At 42.7% G+C, this 22,039-nt stretch overlaps 1 pseudogene; it reads left to right on the forward strand.

The window, feature by feature from the left end:
* Positions 1-21,246: 21,246 nt before the first annotated feature.
* Positions 21,247-21,620, forward strand: LOC100448229 (large ribosomal subunit protein P2-like; annotated as a pseudogene).
* Positions 21,621-22,039: the final 419 nt, after the last annotated feature.

The raw sequence follows: 22,039 nt of genomic DNA on the forward strand, positions 1-22,039 counted from the left end.
GGCAACCACCTGAGTCTAGGAGAGGGGCATGGAACAGATTCTCCCACAGAGCATCCAGAAGGAATCAACCTCACCCATACCTTGATTTTGACCTTCTAGCCTCCAGATCTGTGAAAGAATAAATTTCTGTTGGTTTAAGCCACCCAGTCTGTGATAATCTAGGAAACTAATACACTGTGGAGAAATATCAACTGGGAGAGAGCAGGAAGGAGACTTCTGGGACATAAAGGATAATTTATATCTTCACGTGAGGAGTGGTTACATGGTATATACATACGTAAAAATTCACCGACCCACACTTTTATGTGCACGTTAAGTTATACTCAATTTTTAAAATGTACACGAAAAGAAAAACAAATGGGAAAAAAATAGTACATAAAATAAAGCTTAGTTAGGTTTAGAGTGACATAAAAGATAATCTCATGGTTGGCTGTTATGGCTCATGACTGAAATCCCGGCAACTTTGAGAAGCCAAGGCAGGAAAACGCTTGAGCCCAGGAGTTTGAGGCCAGCCTGGGTGACAGAGCAAGACTTCGACTCTTAAAAAATAAAAATAAAAATAAAAGATAACCCCTTTGAGCACACTCATCTTACTGTATTTTAGAGCTTTTGCTTATGTGGAGTACATTATACTATTCTATCTACTTTTGTAAATGTTTGTTTGAAAATGTCTATACTAAAAAGTTTTTTTAAAAAACACATAGCCACTAGGAGTTTGGGAAATCTAAAATTTTTGCTTTCCAGCCTTTGCAAATGAGGAAGGCACACTAGAAGGAAACTGAAGGGGATCAAGCGCTAAGCCATCCTGTTACCACATAAATGAAACCCAAAGGGGTGATGTAAACTGGAAAGACCCTTTCCTGCGGTAGCTTCCATCTCTCCAGTAACCTGAGTATTTATTTATTTATTTATTTATTATCTGTTTGAGTTGGAGTCTCACTCTGTCACCCCGGCTGGAGTGCAATGGTGTGATCTCAGCTCACTGCAACCTCTACCTCCCGGGTTCATGTGATTCTCCTGCCTCAGCCTCCCAAGTATCTGGGATTACAGGCATGCACCACCACGGCCAGCTAATTTTGTAGTTTTTTTTTTTTTTTTGAGATGGAGTTTCGCTCTTGTTGCCCATGCTAGAGTGCAGTGGCCCAATCTCAGCTCACTGCAACCTCTGCCTCCGGGGTTCAAGCAATTCTCCTGCCTCAGCCTCCCAAGCAGCTGGGATTACAGGCGCCCATGACCATGCCTGGCTAATTTTTCGTATTTTTAGTAGAGACAGGGTTTCATCATGTTGGCCAGGCTGGTCTTGAACTCATGACCTCAGGTGACCTACCCACTTCGGCCTCCCAAAGTGCAGGGATTGCAGGCATAAGCAATCCAGCCAATTTTGTAGTGTTTTTTTTTTTTTTTTTTTGAGACAGCTCTGTCCCCAAGCTGGAGTGCAGTGGCACGATCTCGGCTCATTGCAACCTCCACCTCCCAGGTTCAAGCAATTCTCCTGCCCCAGCCTCCCGAGTAGCTGGGAGTACAGGCATGCGCCACCATGCCCAGCTATTTTTTGTATTTTTAGTAGAGACAGGGTTTCAACATGTTGGCCAGGATTGTCTCGATCTCTTGACCTCATGATCCACCTGCCTTGGCCTCCCAAAGTGCTGGGATTACAGGCATGAGCCACTGCGCCCAGCTCAATTTTGTAGTTTTAATAGAGACAGGGTTTCGCCATGTTGGCCAGGCTAGTCTCGAACTCCTCATCTCAGGTGATACACCCGTCGTGTATCCCAAAGTGCTGGGATTACAGGCGTGAGCCACTGCACCCGGCCTAAACAGAGTATTTATAGTTGTAAAATATAGTGCCTTCCTCACTTGAATAGTGCTGAAGGGTTTATAACTTTCTGAGTTATTTACAAGCCCTAGGATTACATCATAGTCCCAGTGTTTGTTAGCAATACACATCTTAGAGTGGGTATTTCCCGCAGCTGCTATCCAGAGTTAATGAATACACTGATTACTTTTGGTATTGCTCTCAAAGCCAACAAATTCTGGGAACGCCTTACTATAGCCCTCTTTATGTTAATCTCCTTCTCATTGAGGAATAACTAAGTAGCCTCTGTTAAGAATTGTCAAAGGGAAAAAAATCAAGGGAAAATGCCTAAGGAAACTATTCCCATTATCTAGAGTCATTCCATGTAAAATCTACATTGTAGATTACTGCATTCTTGTTAAAAAACTGAAGTTCTAGCTGGGCACAGTGGCTCACGCCTGTAATCCCAGCACTTTGGGAGGCTGAGGTGGGCGGCCCACCTGAGGTCAGGAGGTTAAGACCAGCCTGGCCAACATGGTGAAACCCTGTCTCTACAAAAATACAAAAATTAGGCAGGCATTATGGTGCGTGCCTGTAATCCCAGCTACTTGGGAGGCTGAGGCAGGAGAATCTCTTGAACCTGGGAGGTGGAGGTTGCAGTGAGCTGAGATCACACCGTTGTACTCCAGCCTGGGTGACAAGAGCAAAACTCCGTCTAAAAAAACAAAACAGAACAAAACAAAAAACCTGAAGTGCTGTTTTGTTTTGTTTTGTTTTGTTTTGTTTGAGACTGAGTCTCGCTCTGTCACCCATTCTGGGGTACAGTGGCAAGATCTCAGCTCACTGCAACCTCTGCCTCTCATGTTCAACCAATTCTCCTGCCTCAGCCTCCCAAGTAGCTGGGATTACAGGCACCTGCCACCATGCCCAGCTACTTTTTGTATTTTTAGTAGAGACGGGGTTTCAGCATTTTGGCCAGGCTGGTCTCGAACTCCTGACCTCAAGTGATCCACCCCTCCCTGGCCTCCCAAAATGCTTGGATTATAGGCATAAGCCACCATGCCCAGTCCCTAAAAATTGAAGTGCTTTTGAAAATTTTCCAGGCAGAAGTAAAAGGAGAAGGGGTTTGGACATTTAGGATGTAATGGAACACCCTTTAAAAGTGCTGCTGGCAAAAAGTAAGTAAGTAAGTAAGCACTTGAGAAATTTGGGCATATAGTATTGAGTGCATATGAAGATGATATTTTAAGCTCAAGAATGAACTAAAAGTCTTATTGAACTGCTGGCAGTTTTGAAAAGTATTGAAAAACTATAGTGGCACAAAGAATTCAAAAGGCAAATACAGCGCCATCCTGTATCAACTGCATATGCCTTGTTCCTTAATGTTTCTTACGATTATCCTTACAGGCTCCGCCACTTGTCAGCAAAAATTAAATGGCAGAGTTATAGTGATATCATTACTGAGATACTGCCTACTTTTACAAAACACTCCTTAAGACATTTAGTAATGCACTATAGTGTGTTGCTATAAATAATTAAAATCAAATAAATTCAGAATAGCTAAATAATTTAAACATTTGTCAAAATAAATCAGCTAAGAATATTCTGAGGTTTAATGTATTTGATTTTCGTGCTTTGATTTACTTGTTTTGTGTTAAATCAGATAAGATAAAAAAAGTTAAACTTTTCATTCATATATGCCAAATAACATCGGCTTTACTGTGCTGCAAGACACATTAGTTAGAAAACAAATACACAAACACAAAGGACTTATAAACTGATCACGAAATTTGGGTGGGTTCCCCATGAGTCATGAGTACTTGAAGTTAAAATGGCAGTCCTGTGTACAGACAAATTTTCACACACCATATGTCCCAATTTTTAATTTAATGTATATGACTCTTGGGCTCAAGACACTATTGTATGTATTAATGGATATATAGGTATATGTGTTCTTGGCACCAAGAAATCAGCAATATCAGCCAGGCGCGGTGGCCCACACTGGGTGGATCACCTGAGGTCAGGAATTTGAGACCAGCCTGGCCAACATGGTTAAACCCCATCTCTACTAAAAATACAAAATTAGCTGGGCATGGTGGTGCATGCCTGTAATCCCACCTACTTGGGAGGCTGAAGCAGGAGAATCACTTGAACCTAGGAGGCGGAGGTTGCAGTGAGCTGAGATAATGCCACTGCACTCCAGCCTGGGCAACAGAGCGAGACTCTGTCTCAAAAAAAAAAAAAGAAAAGAAAAGAAATTAGCAATGTATTAAAGAATTAAGGCATATGCATTAAAAGTTAATTGACAAAGTAAGGCACTAAATGTCAGTATGATAAATTATACAGGAATTCAAAACTAGATGAGATGGCTCTGAATTAAATCAAAGAAACCTTGCTGGGAAGAAAGAAGGAGAAGGAGAAGGAGAAGCCTCTTTCCCTGAGCTTTAAATTATGATTAGGTCCTGGATAGGCTATGAGTAAGGGAGAATTTGGAAGCCAGGTAAAAAGTGGAGTATAACATGAAAGAATAGGCAAAACGGCCTGGCTGAAAGAGGGGGTTTCATGATAGGAAACAGGAAAAGAGAAGGAAAGAAAGGCAAATTGAAACTTGATTGTTAAGAGTCTTGAGTTTTATAAGTCAAGAAGTTTCCATTTCCTTCTATGAAACAGTGGACAGTCATTAAGAGGCTTTTTGAGTAGTAGAGTACTAAGAAGGTTGCTCATGTAGAATAAATCAGAAAAGATTCTGAATATACAGAGGTCCATTAGAAGGTAATTATTACAGCACCACAAGTGGTAACAGGGTCCACTTTAGTAGTGATCATAGCAGTACCAAAGACAGGACCAAAACAAAGGAAATAGCTCTAGAACTTGGTGATTGCTTGCCAAGGAAACCAAAGAGATGAAAGGTAACCTGAAGATGTTATTTTGTTTTGTTGTATTGTGATAAGAACACATGATACCAGATCTACCCTGTTCATTTTTTTTCTTTCCCTTGGAAATGGAGTTTCACTCTTGCTGCCCAGGCTGGAGTGCAATGGTGCGATCTTGGCTCACTGCAACCTCCGCCTCCCAGGTTCAAGCCAGTCTCCTGCCTCAGCCTCCGGAGTAGCTGGGATTACAGGTGTGTGCCACCACGTCTGGCTAATTTTTGTATTATTAGTAGAGACAGGGTTTCACCATGTTGGCAGGCTGGTTTCTTAACTCCTGACCTCAGGTGATCCACTCTCCTCAGCCTCCCAAAGTGCTGGGATCACAGGCGTGAACCACCGTGCCCAGCCCCTGTTAATATTTTTTTAAGTGTATAAGACATTATTGTTGATTATAGGTACAATGTTGTGCAGCAGAACTCTAGAATTTATTCATCTTGCTTATCTGAAACTTTATGCCCATTAATTAGTAAATCCCCATTTTCTCTTCCCACACCCCCCGCCCCCACCCCTGGCAACCACCATTCCACTCTATGGTTCATTGAAATGGACGATTTTAGATACCTCATGTAAGTAGAATTATGAAGTATTTGTCTTTCTGTGACTAGCTTATTTCACTTAGCATAACGTCTTCAAGTTTCATCCATGTTATTGCATATTGCTGAATTTCCTTCTTTTTTTTTTTAAATTAAGGACTTGAATAGACATTTCTCCTAAAAAGACATACAAATGGCCAGTATCTGAAATATGCACATCAAAACCACTGTGAGATACCACCTCACAACTGTCAGGAAGGCTATTAGCAAATAAAAGATGGCAAGTACTGGCAACATGTAGAGAAACTGGAACATTTGGACACTGTTGGTAGAAATGCAAAATGGTGCAGCCATTGTGAAAAACAGTATGAAGGTTTCTCAAAAAATTAAAAATAAAACTAACATAAGATCAAGCAATCCCTCTTCTGGGATATAAAAGAATTGAATTCTGGGCCGGGTGCGGTGGCTCACACCTGTAATCCCAGGACTTTGAGACGCCGAGACGGGTGGATCACTAGGTCAGGAGATCGAGACCATCCTGGCTAACATGGTGAAACCCCGTCTCTACTAAAAAATACAAAAACTTAGCCGGGCGTGGTGGCAGGTGCCTGTAGTCCCAGCTACTCTAGAGGCTGAGGCAGGAGAATGGCATGAACCCGGGAGGCGGAGCTTGCAGTGTGCCGAGATCGTGCCACTGCACTCCAGGCTGGGCGACAGAGCAAGACTCTGTCTTAAGAAAAAAAAAAAAAAAAAAAGAATTCAATTCTGGATCTCAAAAGATATTAGCAGTCCTATATTCATTGCAGCACTGTTCACAATAGCCAAGATGCAGAAACAGCCTGAATGTCAATCAAAAGATGAATGAATAAAGAAAATGTGTTATATAAAACCTGAAAGTTTTGAGAGTGACTGAGAGACTGATGGTACTATTGACAGAGAAAGAGAAATCAGGAGGAGTCAGTTTGTAAAGAAGAAAACGAGTTTGATTTTCAAGCATGTTGTAGTTCAAGGAGCAGCTGAGCTTTCAGGGAGTCAAGTCTGGGCCTGTTACATGGAAAAGACAATAGCAGAGAGAAAGATTTGGAGTTTTTTTTTTTTTTGCCTAGAAGATTAAACTGAACTAAATTCCCGAAGGATAAGAATGTAAATAGAGAAGAACAGAACCAAACCTAGAAAATACCCTATTTACAGGATGCAAGAGGAAGAGAGGCTATTGTGGAGGCCAAAACACTTAATGGATCTCAGTGCAGGAAATGGAAATATGAAACATGAGTGATGATAATGATTATTATTTTAGAAGTTTGTCGCTCAATATTATTCAAGTAAATATAAGATGTTGAAATTTTACTTAAGAATAATGAAAAGGGGCAGGGTGTTGTGGCTCACACCTGTAATCCCAGCACTTTGGGAGGCCAAAGTGGGTGGATCGCCGAGGTCTGGAGTTTGAGACCAGTTTGACCAACATGGTGAAACCCCATCTCTACTAAAAATAAAGAATTAGCTGGGCCTGGTGGTGCATGCTGCATGCCTGTAATCTCAGCTACTCAAGAGGCTGAGGCAGGAGAATCGCTTGAACCCAGGAGGTGGAGGAGGTTGCAGTGAGCTGAAATCATGCCATTACACTCCAGCCCGGGAAACAAGAGCAGAAACTCTGTCTCAAAAAAAAAAAAAAAAAAAAAAAAAAAAGAAGACCAGGAAAGAAAAGAAAAAAAAGAATAATGAAAAGGTAAGAGGGATACCAAAACTGTTTTTCAGAAATTCTGAAACTAGAAATTATAACAGGCCGGGCATAGTGGCTCAGAACTGCAATCCTGGCACTGTGGGAGGCTAAGGCCAGAGGATCACTTGAGCTCAGGAGTTCAAGACCAGCCTGGGCAACATAGTGAGACCCCCCCCCGCCACCCCCCGATCTCTAAAATAAATAAATAAATAAAATTTTAAAAAAAAGAAATTATAACATATTAAGAGACAGAGATGGCAAGGCACTGTGACTCACACCTGTAATCAGCACTTTTGGAGGCCAAGGCAGGAGGATCACTTGAGCCCAAGAGTTCAAAACCGGCCTACAATTTTACACACATGCACACACACAAATTAGCCAAACGCGGTGTGGTGCATCTGTAGTCCCAGCTAGTTGGGAAGCTGAGGTGGGAGGATCACTTAGGGCCCAGGAGGTCAAGGTTGCACCAATGCACTCCAGCTTGAGTGACAGAGCAAGACCCTGTCTGAAAAAAAGAGAGACAGATAAATGTTGCGGTGTTTCAAATTAAGTGTGTATCGCTCATTTAAGTAGGATGAAGGCTAATAAAGTATATGAATACAAATATTTGAGTTAATAAAGACTACAAACTTTCTAGGAAGGAGAAGATGAAATTATCCATAATAATCACACACACACACACAGGGAAAATAAATCACCTGTGCTAGCTAGCTACCCGAGTCACTTAACTAGTTGCATTCTTAAAAATAAATTGACAAGTTGATCGAACTAACATATTTGATTGACTGTTTAGAATCATGATCAAGATGATTGTGCAGACAAAGCCAAATATATTCAAATATATGGTTAAATCCTGATTACTCACTAATACATTGTAGACAATCCTGTAAGCAACTCAATTGTTAGGTCCCTGAATTCTAACTGGATTGATCCCATTTCTACATTATGTCAAGCAATAAAGTAATGTTTAGAAATAATTGCCTTGTATAAGCATCAGACTATTGTTGATAAATTTTTATGGAACCACAGAATTGTAAGAAGACTCTAAAGAGGTTAATATTGGCTGGGCACAATAGCTCATGCATGTAATCTCAGCACTTTGGGAGGCCAAGGAGGGCAGATCACCTGAGGTCAGGAGTTCGAGACCAGCCTGGCCAACATGGTGAAATCTCATCTGTACTTAAAAAAAAAAAAAAAATTAGCTGGACTTGGTGGCACATGCCTGTAATCCCAGCTGAGACAGGAGAATTGCATGAACTGGAAAGCAGAGGTTGCAATGAGCCAAGATCATGCTACTGCACTCCAGCCTGGATGATGGGAGTGAGACTCTGTCTCAAAAAAAAGAAAAAGGAAAAGAAAAAAAAAGGTTACTATTAAAACCAAAAGGCTGTATGGTAAAATAGCATGAATTTAGGAGTCAAGCAAACTTAGACTCAGGTAGAACATTGAGAGGGTTACATAAGTGCACATATGTATTACATATGCACATCATAATAAGCGCTTAATGTTGTTAAATAATTAGTTAGCAAAGTTCTGACCTCAGATGTTCATGGACAGCAGAGGAAGCCATACATACAAATCACCAATTAAAATAAAGTTAAATAATGCAACAATAAAAATACTTATTACTATATTAAGTGCTTACCATGTATCAAATATTATCTCCATTTATAGAACAGGAAACTAGGGCTTAAAGAGGTCATATAATGGGGGACGGTGAGCAGGAAAAAAAAAAAATTTAAGAAAAAAATTTATGGCTGGGCTTGGCGGCTCACGCCTGTAATCCCAGCACTTTGGGAGGCTGAGGTGGGTGGATCACTAAGTCAGGAGTTCAAGACCAGCATGGCCAAGATGGTGAAATCAGGTCTCTACTAAAAATACAAAAATTGCCGAGCACAGTGGCTCACGCCTGTAATCCCAGCACTTTGGGAGGCCAAGGTGAGTGGATCACGAGGTCAGCAGATGGAGACCATCCTGGCTAACACGGTGAAACCCCGTGTCTAGTAAAAATACAAAAATTAGCTGCGTGTGGCAGTGGGCACCTGTAGTCCCAGTTACTCCAGAGGCTGAGGCAGGAGAATGGCGGATGAACCCAGGAGGTGGAGGAGCTTGCAGTGAGCCGAGATCACACCACTGTCCTCCAGCCTGGGCAACAGAGCAAGGCTCTGTCTCAAAAAAAAAATACAAAAATTAGCTAGATGTGGTGGCAGGTGCCTGTAATCCCAGCTACTCGGGAGGCAGAGGCAGAGAATTGCTTGAACCCGGGAGGTGGAGGTTGCAGTGAGCCGAAATTGCACCACTGCATTCCAGCCTGAGAAACAGAGTGAGACGGTCTCAAAAAAAAAAAAAAGGAAAAAAAACAAGAAAAAAATTTACGTAGTTAATAAGTGATAGATTCAAACCCACATTTGCTAACTCCAGAGTCTGGGCTCTTAAATGCAGACATGTACGGTCTCCAGATAGAGTTGAATAGAAGGTGCTTTGGAAGTAGAAAAGAAGAATCTCTTGGCCGGGTGCAGTGGCTCACGCCTGTAATCCCACACTTTGGAAGGCTGAGGTGGATGGATCATTTGAGGCCAGGATTTCAAGACCAGCCTGGCCAACATGGTGAAATCCCATCTCTACTAAAAATACAAAAATTAGCCAAGCATGGTGGCACACACCTGTAATCCCAGCTACTGGAGAGGCTGAGGCATGAGAATCACTTGAACCCCGAAGGCAGAGTTTGCAGTGAGCTGAGATCGTGACACCTCACTCCAGCCTGGCTGACAGAGTGAGACTCTGTCTCAAAAAAAGAAGAAGGAGAAGGAGATAGAGAAGAAGTTCTTGAGGCTGAGTGGCAAGAGACAGTATAGAGTGAGTGAAAGAGGATCAAGAATGACTTTATTGACAAGATGGCAAAAGCAGCTCCTTAAAAAGTAGGAATTTGGGGCTGGGCATGGTGACTCACACCTGTAATCCCAGCACTTTGGGAGGCCAAGGCAAGCAGATCACCTGAGGTCAGGAGTTCGAGACCAGCCTGACCAATATGGTGAAACCCCGTCTCTACTAAAAATACAGCAATTAGCCGGGCGTGGTGGCAGGCACCTGTAATCCCAGCTACTCGGGAGGCTGAGACAGAAGAATTGCTTGAATCAGAAGGTGAAGTTTGCAGTGAGCCAAGATCGTGCCACTGCACTCCAGCCTGGGCAACAGAGCAAGACTCCATCTCAAAATAAAATAAAATAAAATAAAATAAAATTAAATTAAATTAAAATAAAAGGTAGGAATTTGGTAGACAGCCAAGGAGATAGAAAGGACATTACAGGCAAAAAGAAGAGGAACTTCAAACACATGGGGTGTGGCTGGCTCACAGAGGGCACATGGAGATGCAGTGAAAGAAGAGGTCATAGAGGTCGCAGGCACATGCCATAAAGCACTTGACGTCTCCTGAGGAGCTGCAGCACCTGGAAGCATGGGAATGCCACGATCATTCTGTCACTAATGTGTGTGATACACAGGAGGGGGCAGAAACACTAGTTAGGAGGCAATTGTAATAGTCCAGGCAAAAGATGATGAGAGCCTAAATTAAGAATGAAGTGAAGGGGACATGGTTTGAACATATGTAGGAAATAGAATCAACACGGTTTAGTGCTGACTGGATGCCATGGGTAGAGAGGATGGAGGCATCTAGGCTAAGTCCCTGGCTTCTGACTAAGGCAACTGCATGAAGGATGAATTATTCCTTTTAAAGACTGTAGGGGCCAGGTGCAGTGGCTCACACCTGTAATCCCAGCACTTTGGGAGGCCGAGGTGGATGGATTACTTGAGGTCAGGAGTTAGAAACCAGGCTGGCCAACATGGTGAAACCCCATCTCTACTAAAAATACAAAAATTAGCTGGGTGTGGTGGTGTGCACCTGTAATCCCAACTACTTGGGAGGCTGAGGCAAGAGAATGGCTTGATCCCAGGAGACAGAGGTTGCAGTGAGCCAAGATCACGCCACTGCTCTCCAGTCTGGGCGACAAGCGAGACTGCATCTCAAAAAAAAAAAAAAGACTGTAGGGAGAGGAGCAGATCTAAAATGGAAAATAACAAATTATGCATTGAACTTTTTGTGTTTGGGTACCTCTAAGACATCTGGATGGAGATATATAGCAAATGTCTGCCACTCAGAAGTGATTTATTAATATTTACTAATATAAAATTAATTTAACCCTTCCAAATGTACAATATTATTTTATTAATTCACAAAACATTGTTTTATATAGGCAAAAACAGAGGTATAGATTTAACAATTTGCACCAGTGGACATAATCATGCAACTAATAATCCACAACAGATCCTGGTGGTAAATGCCAGGCTGACTCCAAATCTCAGACTCCATTAGACTGTACTGCCTCCATGTGTATCCTTCTGCAATAGCAGAAGGAAAATTAAGTCACCTACTTCACTGTTTTAGGCAACTCTGTATGAATTCAAACATTTGGAGGCCAAAAGCAACCCAATGGAACAGATTCTTAGGTTTATGAAACTGTTTGAGAAACTTTTTGGGAGCTCTACCATAGTCTGGTATTTCTCAGAACAAAACCTCAACTAACAATAATAATTTCTGTAGGACAGAAAAAATAGTTTTTTAGGCCAAGCATGGTGGTTCATGCCTTTAATCCCAGTATTTTGCGGGGCCGAGGCAGGAGGATGGCTTGAGCCCAGGAGTTCAAAGTTGCAGTGAGCTGTGAATGCGCCACTGCTCTCCAGCCTGGGTGATGGAGCGAGACTTTGACTCTTAAAAGAAAAAATAGTTATTCAATAATCTGAAAGAACTTTATTCTTAGCTTTATTAAGTTATCAAGAAGTAATGGACCAGTTGGGAACAAGGGCTAGAAGTAAAATGTAATTACTTGCTATACCATCTTCCCACAGTCTTTAGTGAAAAGCACTAAAGGCCTGAATTTCTCTAGTATTAATAAAAATGAAAGCACTGTTAAGCATTATAGTCAGCATACTCTGAAGATTAGGGAAAAACACCAAGACAATTATGCTCTTTCTAAACTCTGGGGGAGTAGACTCACATAAGTTCTGCAAAATATAATTAGCACTTACCCATTCAGACAGAGAAAGAAATGCACCTCCTTTCTTTATTTATTTTTCCTTTATTTTTTATTTATTTATTTTTTCCTGAAATGGAGTCTTGCTCCATCAACCAGGCGGGAGTGCAGTGGCGTGATCTCGGCTCAGTGTAACCTCCACCTCCACAGCTCAAGCAATTCTCCTGCCTCAGCCTCCCCAGTAGCTGGGATTACAGGCACCCACCACCATGCCCGGCTAAGTTTTTTGTATTTTAATAGAGACAGGGTTTTCACCATGTTGGCCAGGCTGGTTTCGAACTCCTGACCTCAAGTGGTCTGCCGGCCTTGACCTCCCAAAGTTCTAGGATTACATGTGTGGGCCACTGCGCCCAATTTTTTTTTTTTTTTTTTTGAGACGGAGTCTTGCTCTGTTGCCCAGGCTGGAGTGGAGTGGCCCGATCTCTGCTCACTATAACCTCTGTCTCCCAGGTTCAAGTGATTCTCAAGCCTCAGGCTCCCGAGTAGCTGGGATTACAGGCATACACCACCACACCCAGCTAATTTTGTAGTTTTAATAGAGACAAGGTTTTGACATGTTGGCCAGGCTGGTCTCAAACTCCTGACCTCAAGTGATCCGTTTACCTTGGCCTCCCAAAATGTTGGGATTACAGGCCTGAGCCACCATGCCCAGCTACTTCCTTTCTTTAAAAACAGACACCACAGAACTCCAAAAGGGGAGAATAATTATAAGAAGGGAAAAGACAGAAATAGAAAGAATACACTGATCCAGGGCTTTAAAAATCAGATACTTTACCTTTTCACACTTGAAAAGGAGAAAGAGGTTGCACAAATTGTAAATGAGGTAACTGGGATTTGAACCCAAGTACTAAAACCTACTTCGGTCTTCAAATCTCATATTCTTTTTTTCTTATTTTTGTGGGTATATAATAGGTGCATATATTTAATTTCATACTGTTAATCACCCTGTTTTCTTTTTTTCAATTAAGAAGATTAGGCATAATCTTCCAAAACCACAAGTCAAAATGTCTGTATGCCTTCCACCAGTCATCATCTGGAGAAGGTGTTTTTCTCAAAAGCAAAATCCTAAGTGAGGGGAAATCTAAGGTACAGGCCAATTACCTTTTCATTCATTCATTCAATCATTAAAGTTCTGAGTGCTTACTCTGTGTCAGACACTGTCCCCGTACTACATATATATAGCATGGAAGATGGGGTAGGGAAATTAGCAAATAAATAATACATAGGAAGACTACTGGATAGTTGTAAGTGCTAGTGGTAGAAAGGGAGGAGTGGGAAAGCGGAAATTGATAATAATAACCCTGAACTTGAAAACAGAAGCACTAAGTACTAGCTTGGTTTTGCCACACACTAGAGTCTGGTGCTTGGGCAATTCACCTCACTCCCTTAGATCTTAGTTCATCACACATCAAATGAGTCATTTTGAAACATATTGTACTGAGCATATGTGTTTATATTTGTTCCTTTACAAAATCCCAGTGAGTAATAATAAACAAATTAACAACAACAACAAAAAAAGAGACTTAAATCCACAAAGACAACAGAAGAAAAGACAACAGTAGACAAGGATCAACCACATTTTGGAAGAGAAAAGTAATCAAACACATGGCAACTGACAGTGGAATTGAGGAAGCTGAAGCCTCCTGTGGAAAGTCAGAAGCCAAAACAACCCACCAGAGAGAACAAAACGAACTCAGAGCAAACATAGACTAAGCAGGGACTAAAGGAAAACTTCGAAGATAATAATTAATATCATGAAACAAGAAGAGCACAGTGTAAAAAGAAAATAATCAGAGAGCAACAACAAAAACAACAAAAAACTGGCTGGGTGTGGTGTTTTACATCTGTAATCCAAGCACTTTGTGAGGCCAAAGTGGGAAGATTGCTTGAGCCCAGGAGTTAAAGACCAGCCAGGGCAACATAGAAAGACCCACCTCTAAAAAAATAATAATAATAGATCAGCCAGGCATGGTGGCACACACCTGTAGTCCCAGCTACTCTGGGAGGCTGAGGTGGGTGGATCATTTAAGCCCAAGAGCTTGAAGCTGCAGAGAGCTGTGATGGTACCACTGAACTCCTGCCTAGGTGACAGACCCAGACCCTATTAAAAAAAAAAACAAAAAAACAAAACACAAACTCTTGGAAATTAAATGGTGACAGCAAAAATTAAAAATTCAGCTGAAAGATTGGAAGATAAAGTTGAGGAGCTCTATCAAAAAGTAAAACAAGAACACAAAGAGACAGAAAATGGGAGATACAACACAATCATCTACCAAAGTTGCTCTTTTCTTTTTGGAAGGTCTGTGGAGGAGAAGGAGCATTCATCACAAGTTTCCCAGAGAGAAGATATAAGTCAGTGTACTGCTGACAACATGAGCCAGGGTTAAGGTACCCCTTGGAATTACTGATTTCTAAGATTAGTAAAGTAATTCTATTAAAAAAAAGAAAATAGGAGATAATAAGAAAATCAGAATATATATATCCAAAAAATATTACATCCAACTTTTAGGCATTTAGAGAAAATAATAAGAAATGGGGCCAGGTGTGGTGGCTCATGCCTGTAATCCCAGCACTTAGGGAGGCCAAGGCCGGTGGATCACCTGAGGTCAGGAGTTCGAGACCAGCCTGACTACCCCGTCTCTACTGAAAATACAAAAATTGGCCAGGCGTAGTAGCGGGTGCCTGTAATCCCAGTTACTCAGGAGGCTGAGGCAGAATTGCTTGAACCTAAGAGGCGGAGGTTGCAGTAAGCTAAGATTGCGCCATTGCACTCCAGCCTAGGCGACAGAGCCAGACTCCGTCTAAAAAAAAAAAAAAAAGAATAAAAAATGAGTCCAGTCACGGCGGCTCACACATGTAATCCCAGCACTTTGGGAGGCTGAGGCAAGAGGCTCACTTGAGCCCAGGAGTTCAAGACCAGCCTGGGCAACATGTAGAAGCCCCATCTCTACAAAAAAAAAAAAATTACCCAGATGTGGTAGTGCACACCTGTGATTCCAGCTACTCAGGAGGCTGAGGTGGAAGGATTGCTTGAGCCCAGGAGATTGAGGCTGCAGTAAGCTATAATCACACCACTGCACTCCAGCCTGGGCAACAGAGTGAGACCCTGTCACAAGAAGAAGAAGAAACAAAAGAAATAAAAGGAAAGTCTCAAAGAAACAACAATACAAAACTTCCCAGAATTTAAAAGTGAGAGTCTCCGTGATAAAAGAGCCCACAATTAAAAAGAAAGGCATACATTGTAAAATTTTATGAAAAATTTTAAAAGGATCCTAAAAGCTTCCAGAGAGGAAAAAAAGCAAGTAGATCACAAACATTTAAGAATGAGAATGGCAATGAAATTTTCAATCACAACACGGGAATCTAGGAGACAATACAAGGATGTCTTCAAAATTCAGATGAAAACTTATTTTTCAATCATAACACTATAGCCAGGAAAAGTGTTAATATAAGAGTAAAATAGACTTTTTTTGAGCACAAAAGTTCTCAAAAAATGACTTGCTATGTATCCTTTTGGTGGGAAACTATTGGAGAATGTGGTACACCAAACTGAAAGTTTATTTTTTATTTATTTATTATTTTTTTTGAGACGGAGTCTAGCTCTGTTGCCCAGGCTGGAGTGCAGTGGCACGATCTCGGCTCACTGCAAGCTCCGCCTCCCAGGTTCACGCCGTTCTCCTGCCTCAGCCTCCCGAGTAGCTGGGACTACAGGCACCCGCCACCACGCCCAGCCAATTTTTTGTATTTTTAGTAGAGACGGGATTTCACCGTGTTAGCCAGGATGGTCTCAATCTCCTGACCTCGTGATCCACCCGCCTCGGCCTCCCAAAGTGCTGGGATTACAGGTGTTAGCCATCGCGCCCAGCCTCAGACTGAAAGTTTATTAAGAAAGAAGGAGATATTTTCTTTTTTTCTTTCTTTTTTTTTTTTTTTTTTGAGATGGAGTCTCTCTCTGTCACGCAGGCTGGAATGCAACGGCATGATCTCGGCTTACTGCAGCCTCTGCCTCCCAGGTTCAAGTGATTCTCCTGCCTCAGCCTCTCAAGTAGCTGGGACTACGGGCACATGCCACCATACTCAGTTAATTTTTTTTTTTTTTTTTTGTATTTTTAGTACAGATGGGGTTTTACTGTGTTAGCCAGGATTGTCTCAATCTCCTGACCTCGTCATCCGCCTGCCTCAGGCTCCTGAAGTGCTGGGATTACAGGCGTGAGCCACCGCTAGGCCAAGAAGGAGATATTCTCTTTTTTTTTCTTTTCTTTTTTTTTTTTCCGAGACGGAGTCTCGCATTGTTGCCTGGGCTGGAGTGCAGTGGCGCGATCTTGGCAAACTGCAACCTCCGCTTCCGAGGGTCAGGGGAGTCTCCTGCCTCATCCTCCCAAGTAGCTAGAACTACAGGCACACGCCACCACACCCAGCTCTTTTTTTTTTTTTTTTGAGACGGAGTTTCGCTCTGTCACCAGGCTGGAGTACAGTGGCGCAATCTCGACTCACTGCAACCTCCCCCTCCCGGGTTCAAGCGTTTCTGCTGCCTCAGGCTCCTGAGTAGCTGGGACTACAGGCGCGCACCACCATATCCAGCTAATTTTTGTATTTTTAGTAGAGACAGGGTTTCACTATGTTGGCCAGGATGGTCTCCATCTCTTAACCTCGTAATCTGCTAGCCTTGGCCTCCCAAAGTGTTTTGTATTTTTAGTAGAGATGGGGTTTCACCTTATTGGTCAGGCTGGTCTCAAACTCATGACCTTAGGCGATCCACCCGCCTCGGCCTCCCAAAGTGCTGGGATTACAGGCGTGAGCCACCATGCCTGGCAGAAGGAGATATTTTCTATTCTGTATTTTTTTTTTTTTTTAGGACAGAGTCTTGCTCTGTCGCCCAGGCTGGAGTGCAGTGGCACGATATCGGCTCACGGCAAGCTCCGCCTCCTGGGTTCATGCCATTCACCTGCCTCAGCCTCCCGAGTAGCTGGGACTACAGGCACCTGCCATCATGCCCAGCTAATTTTTTGTATGTTTTAGTAGAGATGGGGTTTCACTGTGTTAGCTAGGATGGTCTCAATCTTCTGACCTCGTGATCCACCTGCTTCGGCCTCCCAAAGTGCTGGGATTACAGGCGTGAGCCACTGTGCCCGGCCTATTCTGTATTCTGGCTGGTTGTTTGCGTCTCCTTCTGCAGTCATCCACAGGAATGCAGTGGTACAGCTCCAGGAAGTGCTTTCAGAATTTTAGGCAGTTCCATGCTGGCTCTTTCACATGCATTGACTTTCTTCTGTCCATAGAAAAACACTCACTCATCCTTTGCCCAAAGAGCAAAAAATCCAGGTTAGTTCCAACACATAGGCAACCTCTTCTTGGCTCCTCCATTAGGAGGGATAACCAGCAAGGTGCTCACTTTTTAGATTTCCTAAGTGGAGCTAAACACACCCCGCAACTGCAGTGGGTACACATTAAGCTTGGTGAGTGGTCTCGTTGAGGCTCTTTCCCTGGACTTGAGACGGGGAGCATCTACCCTTGCGGAAGAGAGGAAGAACATGCAGAACACTACTAGCTCTCTGCAAAACTTCCTCTTCATCACCAGCAACCCATGCCTTTTTGTTTGTTTGTTTGTGTGTTTGTTTGAGATGGAGTTTCGCTCTTTCGCTCAGGCTGGAGTGAAGTGGGCAATCTCTGCTCACTGCAACCTCTGCCTCCCGGGCTCAAGCAATTCTCCTGCCTCAACCTCCCCAGTATCTGGGATTATAGGTGCCCCCCACCATGACCAGCTAACTTTTTAAATATTTTTAGTAAAGACGGGGTTTTGCCATATTGGCCAGGCTGGTCTTGAACTCCTGACCTCAGGTGATCCACCCACCTCAGCCTCCCAAAGTGCTGGGATTACAGGTGTGAGCCACCACGTCTGGCCTCATGCCCTTTATATTGCAATCATGACTTTTTATATTTTTTATATAAGTGATTATTTATTTATTTTGAGACAGGGTCTCACTCTGTCACTTAGGCTGGAGTGCAGTGGTGCAATTTTAGCTCACTGTAACCTTCACCTCCCAGGCTCAAGTGATCCTCCCACCTCAGCCTCCTGAGTAGCTGGGATTACAAGCACTCACCACCACGCTTGACTAATTTTTGTATTTTTGGTAGAGACCGGTTTTCACCATGTTGCCCAGGCTGGTCTCGAACTCCTGAGCTCAAGCAATTCACCTGCCTCAGCCTTTTGAAGTGCTGGGATTACAGACCTGAGCCACGGCACCCAACCTAGGTGATTTTTTATATTCTGTATATAGTTATGGGTTTATGAGTTGAATGGCCAGTTTGAGATGTCTCCTTTGAAATCTCTGTATCTTGGTCTGAACACTTACTTTGGAATATGTTCTCCATTGTGCAGGGGATTCAGTTGAGATTTCCATCATATTTTGTTACTCTTTAACAAAAATTAAAATTAAAATGACAGGCTATCACTGAACTGCATCATCTGTAAGTTCTCCTACAGCTCTAAAAATTGTATTGAGTGGGTAGGGAGAGGTATAGTTGAAGAGAAGAGCAAAATGCTAACAATGGTGACACTGAGAAGAGAATTTATGTAACTGTGTGGCATGATGTGGTCAGGTAAGGGTATAGTGGCTGGCCATGATGCATTCCCCATTACTGTCCCCAAAAGCTTTAGAGGACAAGAGGAGCTAGCTGCAAGGGTGACCACACAAGACTTCAAAGAACTAGTGGCCAGATACCATCATTTGAAGAGACCTGAAGAAAGAAAGTGGTTCGGAAAAACAAAAAACCTTTTTTCTTATCCATTTTGAGATCTTTAGGATGTTAGGGAAATACAGTTCAATATATTAAACTCTCGGGAGGACTATAATAGTGACTCTTTATAATATACCAGGTCTGTACGTTTTAAATAAAAATAGATGGCATTCTTTTTCAGTAACTCCATGGATGCATTATTGAAGAATGGAGGCTACATTCAGGCTGCATATTACCAATGAAATGTTGCTTGATAGAAAATATAGTAAGAGCTAAGCCATTTCTTAAGGAATAATCAGAGTCCAAGCATTTAGCTCTGATAAGGTGAATAGATCCCAAACACTCTTTGGTAGACTTCCAATCAGAAATAACTGGTGTCTGAGAGGGTTTAGAATTGGAAGAGAGCCAATTCTTTCTCTTTCCTCTCCCTCAATAATATTGATTTTTTAGCATCTTTGTAAAGTAAAAATTTCTGAGTGTTTTAGGTTTGGGACCAGAGGAAAATTTCAAAACTTTCACAGTTCCGAAATTCAAACAAAATGGCTTTCTTTAATGATCTTGAAATTCACTGTGATGATTTATACTCTAACCTTTAAGTCATTTAATTTTCAGTGGTGGGAAACATGAGGTAAGGAAAAATTAGAGTGATCAATCATCAAGTTAGTCGCCCTCAGCAAAACTGTCCATTTGATAGGAAAAATTGCATGTCATTTATTTAATTTGCCTCTATTTCATGACTAGTGAGGCTGGGCATTTTTTTAGTGCTTAATGGCCATTTATATATTTTTATTTGTGAATAACCTTTTGATAGGTAGAGAGCGTCTTTTGATAAATTAGGTAGCAATTTTCAGTAAGGTAAACACACTGTGTTCTGTCCCCACTATTTTTTAATTTGCACCTTAATGACATGATACTCCTTATAATTGAATAGATTACAGACCCCTAGACATAACGCAAAACAAAAACAAACCAACAAAAAACAACCGTCATCTCAAATGTGAATCACTATTAATGTTTCTGCCATCAATGATCTGCTGTCTATTTTCAGACAAGAAATGAATCTAAAAAGTCAATTGGGCAGGGTGTGGTGGCTCACACCTGTAATCCCAGCACTTTGGGAGGCCGAGGCAGATGGATCACTTGAGGTCAGGAGTTCAAGACCAGCCTGATCAACATGGTGAAACACCGTCTTTACTAAAAATACTAAAATTAGCCAGGCGTGATGGCACATGCCTGTAACCCCAGCTACTCGGGAGGCTGAGGCAGGAGAATCGATTGAACCTGGGAGGCGGAGGCTGCAGCGAGCTGAGATCATGCCACTGCACTCCAGCCTGGGCAACAGAGTGAGAGACTCTGTGTCAAACAAACAAACAGACAAACAAAAAGTTAATTGTTCTAAAAGTAAATTCTTACCTTTGAAGGACAGACACCAACCAAAGTTTAACTTTCTTATCTATTATGCAAGTTAATTCACTGGGTTACCTACATGTATTTTCCTTTTTTTTTTTCTTTCTTTTTTTTTTCTGAGATGGAATCTCCCTCAATCACCCAGGCTGGAGTGCAGCGGCACGATCTCAGCTCACGGCAATCTCTGCCTCCCAGGTTCAAACAATTCTCCTGCCTCAGCCTTCCTAGTAGCTGGGATTACAGACATGTGCCATCATGCCCGGCTAATTTTTGTATTTTAAGCAGAGATGGGGTTTTACCATGTTGACCAGAATGGTCTCGAATTCCTGACCTCAGGTGATCTGGCTGCCTCAGCCTCCCAAAGTGTTGGGATTACAGGCGTGAGCCACCTCACCCAGCCCTACATGTATTTTCATGTTGAGTGGATGGACACAGGCATTTGGTTTTACCTGATTTAAAATTTTCTCAGGTTAAGTTACTGAAGTCATCCTCCACTATATAAAACTTTGAGGTTTATGTCCTCTGCGTGCTGTAGTGAATCCCAAAGTACCTCCTGAGGAGGAGCTAGGCCCTGCCCAAGGGTGCTTCCTTTGCCTGCCTTTATGCCCTTCTACGCCAACCTTCAAATGAGGTTGTCAATCCTCTCTCCAGCCCAGCTTACTGTTAAAATTTAGGACCCTGCCAGTCGCAGTGGCTCCCGCCTGTAATCCCAACACTTTGGAAGGCCAAGGAGGGTGGATCACTTGAGGTTGGGAGTTTGAGACCAGCCTGGCCAACATGGAGAAACCCCATCTCTACTAAAAAGACAAAAATTAGCTGGGTGTGGTGGTGGGCGCCTGTAATCCCAGCTACTTGGGAGGCTGAAGCATGAGAATCGCTTGAGCCTAGGAGGTGGAGGTTGTAGTGAGCCAAGATTGTGCCACTGCACTCCAGCCTGGGTGATGAGAGTGAGGCTCCTTCTCAAAAATAAATAAATAGCTTTTCCTCCCTGACGCCACCGAGCTCCGCCGCCGCCACCGCAGACGCCGCCGCGATGCGCTAAGTCGCCTCCTACCTGCTGGCTGCCCTCGGGGGTAACTCCTCCCCCAGCGCCAAGGACATCAGGAAGATCTTGGACAGCGTGGGCATCGAGGCGGACGACGACCGGCTCAACAAGGTTATCAGTGAGCTGAATGGAAAAAACATTGAAGACGTCATTGCCCAGGGTATTGGCAAGCTTGCCAGTGTACCTACCGGTGGGGCTGTGGCCGTCACTGCTGCCCCAGGCTCTGCAGCCCCTACTGCTTGTTCCGCCCCTGCTGCCGCAGAGGAGAAAGACGAGAAGGAGGAGTCTGAAGAGTCAGACGATGACATGGGATTTGGCCTCTTTGATTAAATTCCTGCTCCCCTGCAAATAAAGCCTTTTTACACATCAGAAAAAATAAAAATAAAAATAAAAATAAATAAATAAGTACATAAATACATAAAAATAAAAATTTAGAACCCTACCTTTAAAAAGTAAAATTTAGGACCCTACCTTTTTGAGTGCTGGGGTTATACTCCAGGTGCCTGGCATTGAGAATAACATTGAACTCACAATCCTCGTCCAAAGTAAGACAAATAGTATTTATGGGAGTTTGACTGAGTGGTCTATACCCCAAGTGTATGTCAAGATCTATCCCTAGGACAGACCAAACCAGAAGAGAGCTAGCTAGGCCCCAGCCTCTTATCATCTCTTCTTGCTGAATTTTGCTCAGACATGACGCCATTGATCTACTCTGAAGGGCATTTACATGAAACTATAAAACTCACTGGCCTCTCAGTTCCTTGATGTTCTCATCTTCATA

This window comes from Pongo abelii, chromosome 9 (assembly GCF_028885655.2).
Source record: "Pongo abelii isolate AG06213 chromosome 9, NHGRI_mPonAbe1-v2.0_pri, whole genome shotgun sequence".
In the NCBI taxonomy this organism is placed as follows: domain Eukaryota; kingdom Metazoa; phylum Chordata; class Mammalia; order Primates; family Hominidae; genus Pongo; species Pongo abelii.